A 6,223-nucleotide genomic window follows, 5' to 3' on the forward strand; every position below is an offset into this window, starting at 1 on the left:
TGGCAAGCCCGGCACTGTGGGTTCTTCCTGGCCAGGATTAATTCAGCTTGACTTCTTGTTTTCCTTTAGAAATTTAAGAGGTGGAAAGAAAAAAAAAAAAAAACAGTTTGTTTTTCTTTACATTTTTAATTTCCTCTCTTTAAAAACCATGAACAAAGAAATACGCAAAAGGAACTGAAGCATCCGTATGTCCAGCCCCAGCCCCAGCTCCAGCGCCTCTTTTGCTGCAGGTGTCCTCTGAGACAAGGGAAAAGGAGCCAATTTAACACCAGGGATGCACGGTGCTGATGTTCCCACGGTCCTGGGCTGCTTTGGTGTAGCCTCCAAAAGCAGACCCCAGCACACACCCAGGGTTTGCACCTGGGAATTGGGCAGCGCAGCTTGGCTGCTCTTGGCTGCACGCTGTCCCCATCGCCCTCCCGATCAGACCCAGGGCTGGATGTGCCCATGGGTTTCAGTTCTGTTCAGGAAGAGGCATTGCAAAAAAAGGACCTCACCCCAATGCTCCCAGGCTTGGCATGGAGAAGTGTGCACTCCTGGCCCCCTCTGTGCTGGTGTTCCATCATCAGAGCCATCGTTAGAGCTGGGAAAGCTCAGCTCTGGCTGTGTTATAATGGAATATCTACGCCTAAAGCCTAGCTTTGAGGCCCCATCAGCCCTGTGCTCCTTCCAGTGAGCCTGGAGACCTTGCTGCACTGCTGGGAATTTAGTGATTTATTTATTTGTTTTTGGCACATGCAAAAGCCAACAGTGAAGACCAAAGGGGAAAACCAGCCTGAGGCTTCACAAGTAATGAAATGACCCCAATCCCTGAAAACTTCCACAAATGGAATAGGGCACGATCGCCGGACTGAACCATGGGGCTCAGTGGGGCAAGAGGTCCCGGGCTCCCTCCTCTTCCTTGCCCTCCATCAGCAGCCGGAGCCCCAGGCTTTGCTCCCCGATGGTCCCCACCAGGCAGGAGCTGTTCTCGTTGTCCTCTGAGGTGCCCCATGGGGCCTTGGTTCTGCTCCTGTTCCCCACAGCACAAAAATGCCTTTTGGGGCAACCCTGGTCCAGAGAATTGTCTTTAGGACAGAATTTGGATTGTCATTACCTGCAGGGAAAAAAAAAATCTTTGGTATCGTGGCAAGTTGCTCCTCAAGGCATTTTTGGTAGGTGTGGGCAGCAGGCAAGGCCGGATCCCATGTGGGGCAGAGCTTTGGTCCAGTGGGTCCTGGTGGGCTGAAGGACAAGGACAACTCTCAGTGCTCAGCTCCTCCGGGTTTCCCAAGCCACTCAGTTCGTAACTGGAGGTGGAAACACGCCGGTCTCTGCAGGGGCCGAGGACTTGTGGCTGTGGGTTACGCCAGGCTTGGTGAGAGCTTCTTGTGGGTGGAAGCAAGGTCTTGGCTGCCAAACACCAAAGCTTCTCTCCCTGGGAGAGGTCTTGCAGGAAGAGCTGGGGCTCAAGGGGATGCAGAGCTCCCCAGAGGACAGGAGAAGGGATGTTTAGTAGATGGATGGTGCTGCTGGAAGAAACCACGTCTCCTCCTAAAGCCCAAATCTTTAGTCAGTGAGTCCTGTCTGTCCCCCCTCCACTTGGTACTGAGCATCTTGCTTAGTGCCGGCCACAAAGAAGGCGAAGGCTGCAGGGACACTGCTTTAAATGCAGATAAAAACCCTACTATGCCTTTGGGGGCCACGTTGATGGGGCCCAAAGAAGCTGGGATCTCACTCCTCTCAGTGGGCTGAACTTTGGAGCTGCATCTGGTGACAGAGGTGAAGGATGGAGAGGTGAAGAGGCAGAAGGAGACTGAAGAATTGGCATTTCCAAGTAAATGCTGTTGTCATGTTGGGAAAGCGGAAACAAGCAGTTAACATTGCTTCCTCCTGGCCCCATCACCTTCCTGTCCCCCAAAGACATGACTCCTCATTCTTACTCTCCTCCCATCTTTAAGGAAGAAGAGGAGCAGGGGATGCAGCCTGTTCAGGAGGACTCTGTGGACATTTGGGGAGAGCTCCCCAGGGCAGGCAGGGGACCCTCCCAATGTCCTCTGAGACCTGCTGGTGAGATGGGGTCTTCCAGGATCACGTCTTCTGGTCAGAATCTTCTTCTTTGTACCCCTTCAGATGGAGAAGGTGTCTCTGTGAAGGGCTGGGGCCAGGCCAGGTGGCATGGGAGAGCCTCACAGGGGCAGATGCTGTGAGCTGAATGATGCCACTGACCCAAATACATCCTTGGGTAGAAATCCATTGGAAACAGGTCACTCCAGTCCATCTCTGGGGTAGGTTGACACTGATGCAGCACCACCTCCAGTGCCTCTTCCCATGGAGGGCAAGGACGGAGGCAGGTCTTCAAGGCCACTCCGAGGGACAGCAGCTTGGGGCGATCATAGAAGCACAGCATGGTTTGGCATGGAAGGGACCCTTGAAGATCACCCAGTCCCACCCCTGCCATGTGCAGGGACATCCTTCACCAGCCCAGGCTGCTCAAAGCCCCATCCCTTGAACACCTCCAGGGATGGAGCATCCACAGCTTCTCTGGGCAGCCCGATCCAGCACCTCGTCATCCTCAGCAGGAAAAGCTTCCAGTGCCCAGAGGGTTCCAGCACAGGGAGCGTTGGGGCGCCGGGACCATTTCCCTTGTCTCAGAGCACATGAAGAGCCTGGGGCGTCACAAAATCAGGTGGAGGTGGCTGATTGTCTCTGTCTCTCTTCTGCACGAAGACACTTGGGGTTTGACACACAGATCTGGATAAACCACAAAAAAAAGCCCCAAACCCAAGAGGTACGGGACCTGGCAGGTTGGTTTGGCATGGGTGGACAGGTGGGTGCACAGTGGGGTCCCGTGTCCCAGACACCTGTACCCAGATTGGGGCACGCACAGGGCTGCGTCCCCCCGTGCTCCCCAGAGCCCCTCTGCTGGGGCAACGTGATGGGCAGAGAACGGAAAAGGAAGAAACGAGGCGAGCAAACCAACAAGGGGATAAAGGACGACTCTCCCATGATTGCGTGATTTGGAAAAAAAAAATAAAAAATAAAAAAATGATCCATGCAGAGAAGTCCTAATCAACCCAAAATCATGGACAAAAAAAGCACAGTTTGTCCCCTCCCGCTCCCACCCGACCACCCCTCCCCGAATAATTATTACATTACTTCAAGAAAGAGTATATTTTTTTCATGCATAAATCAAATTCTCATCTTGTCTTTTTTTTTTTGTCTTTTTTTTTGTCTTCTTTAAATTACATTTGAACACAGAACACATATAATAAATACTCTTGTACGACATGACTCAGAGAAAAGTAACACATCTGAACGCAAAGGTATCATCATCATTATTAGTTTTTCTTTTTTTTCTTTTTTTTTTTAAAAGGACTTGTTTAAATACGAAATCTGTAAACTCCAAGGGTCCTTTTTTAATCTTTCTCTCTCTCTTTCTCTCTCTCTTTCTCTCTCTCTTTTTTTCATCGTGAAACTATCCAGCTTTCATTTCCTTAACATTCAATATGTCTCCCATTGAACGCATCAAAGAAATAAGAACATGCCGTCTTCTGCAAAATTATAATTTAACAGTATAAAGCTTCAAGTCACAAATTCCAAAAACTAGCTAAGTAATTTTTTTTTTTATCACATAAACTATACATTAAATATTTTGAGGTATTTCAGAGAACATTGTCAAAGGCTTGTAAGGTCTGTGCTGGGTGGTAAAGAAGGCTTTCTCCTGCATAGAGAACGTCTTTGGTATCACAAGCCATGTGGGTGTTAGGTAGAAGCGGGGTCGGGCAGGATCTGGCCAAGGCAATAGTGCGGAGGGGAAGGGGACAGGGAAGGTGAGGGGGGGATGCTCTGACCTGATCTCAGGGGCATGCAGGGGCTGGGGCCAGCTTGTGGTGCCCCTGCGGGGGTCCCGGCCAGGGTCACAATTTTGGCCAAGTTTGGTCCAATTCGAAAGGAGTGATTTCCTGCAAGCTGCATTGCATGGAGCCCGTCTGGATGGTGAGGCCACCAATCTGCTCCCATTGCGGCTGGAAATCTTTACCCAAAAAGAAGGGGAAGAAAAAGAAAAAAAAAAAAAAAAGAAACCAAGTAGGTAAAAGAACCAAGTAGGTACAATTCAACCCAAGGTTTCCCTAAGCTAGTCGTCTGGGGATTCCTCTAGAAGAGTATCTTCTGAGGGTCCTCCCGTTGCCTTTTTCTAAAGCAGAGCTGCCCCCACCTCGCCCAACAAGCCCAAACTGCTTCTGCAGGAACCTGGGAACATTTCCTACTGAAACACTTCAGGCTCCAAACTGCTCACTAAAAGAGAGGCTTGGAGAACACCAGTGGTAAGAAATGCCAGGAACCTTCCCTGGGCTACCAAAAAGGGAAACCAAGGCTCGAGTCTGAGCTGAGTGGAGAAGAAACCTCCTGTGGTGGAAGCCACAACTTCACGGTCCCAGAAGTGAGCAAGCCCTGTCCCCACAAGAAGGGACAGAGCCACCAGGTCAGTGCTGGTGGGACACAGCCAGACTGGGGACAGGAGCTGGAGGGGGGACCCTGGAGATCGGGGCAGGTTGGAGGAAACAGGGACACCGGGGGGGGGGGGGGGGGGGGGGAACACGCTGGGGATACAGCTCAGCGAGAGGGAAGGGCGATGCTTTCTCTTCCATTAGGACAAGAATTTGTTTTTTTCGTTTGTTTTGTTTTCTCCATCCCAACACCCAAAGACTACAAGAGTTGCCAGAATCCATCCGTTCGGAGAGCTGAGGTAACAGTGAGTCTTCAGGACAAAAGCGGAGGAGCAAAGAAATGGCCACACACCTTTGGTACAAGAAAAAGGCACTCATCGACCACGCTGCCATCCCGGGGACGCTCGCTCGCCTTCTCTCGCTCTCTGGGGACTCATGGGGCACGGGCGCAGGGAAAGCGGCGCTGCCAGCACAGACCAGACAAGGCAACAAAATCTTTGGTATCAGACGTGATTTTCAAATCACAAAAATTGAAAACTCAAGTGAGGTAGCCTTTATTCTCGGGTTCTCACTAGAAATGTCTTTGCATCCTTGAGGGCCTGTGGCGTTTACTTTTTTTTTTTGTGTGTGTGTGTGTGTGTGTGTATGTTTTTTTTTCTTTTTTTCTTTTTTTTTTTTTTTCTGCATGTTTTTCACTTCCCAAACCAAGGCCCCCTTCCTGGCTTTTCAGCCCTTGAATACTACCTGATGGGGTTCAGGAAGCCACCCCCATCGTCACCACGTCACGACAAGACAAGAAGAAACAATGTTAGGGGAACACCAGTGGCGGGGAGCGGGGTGCTGGGGGTGGGATTCGCTTTGCTGTTCCTTTTTGGTTCTGGTTGGCACCTGCCCCTTCCTGGCCCTTCCTCCTCTCCATCACCCTCCCTCTCACCCAGCCTCTCCCTCTGGCAATGGTTCGGGGCTGTTTGTGGGGCCATGCCCGCTCCAGACCCCTTCCCCTTCCCTCCCACCTGCCCCATCAGCTCTTTGGTAAAACTGTCCAAAAGTCGTCCCCTAACCCCACCGGTGAGCGCAGTGGGCTGGGGCTTCTCTTGCAGGTTTTTTTCTTTCTCTCTTTCATTCTTTCGTCCTTTCTTTCCTCATTTTTTGGGGTGCTTTTTTTTTTTTTTTTTTTTTTTTTTTGTGTATGTGTACATGACACTTTTTTTTTCTCCTTTTTTTCCTTCTTTTCAACAAGGTGCCTTCCTATTACACAACAGATCGCTCTCAAAGTAAAGTAAATCGAAGAAACCATAGCGCTAGAACACAGATGGTACTATTTTACCCGCATAAATTCAATAGTGAATTCCATTATTTTTTTGGTTGGTTTTGGAGGATTTTTCTTTTTCCCCAAGTGACGGGGGTGGGAGGGGGGGACCTGGCCTTCCCCTCCATCCCCAAGCCTATCCCAGCCCTTCCCCATCCCCGTGGCCCCTCCGTCCCCCTGGGGACACCACGGAGCCCGCAGGGCTGGGGCGACGGCCGATTGCAACGGTTTGGCCTCGTGATTGCTTTTCATATGGCACAAGTCACCATCAAGAGCTCGGAGGGAATGACCGTTTTGAAGCTAGTACCATTGCTCCAGAATTGCGCGTTTAAGGCAGGTTGTTAATTGGCACAAAAAAAAAAAAAATCTTGTCTTTCTGTAAAGTTGACGGTCTTTGCGTTGAGCTTGCTTGGTTGTGGTTTCTGTTGTTATTCTGTTGGGGTTTGTTTTTTCCCTTTCGAGCTCGCTGGGGAGTTTTCCCCTT

Source organism: Aythya marila (genome assembly GCF_965140915.1).
Source record: "Aythya marila genome assembly, chromosome: 27".
Lineage (NCBI taxonomy): Eukaryota > Metazoa > Chordata > Aves > Anseriformes > Anatidae > Aythya > Aythya marila.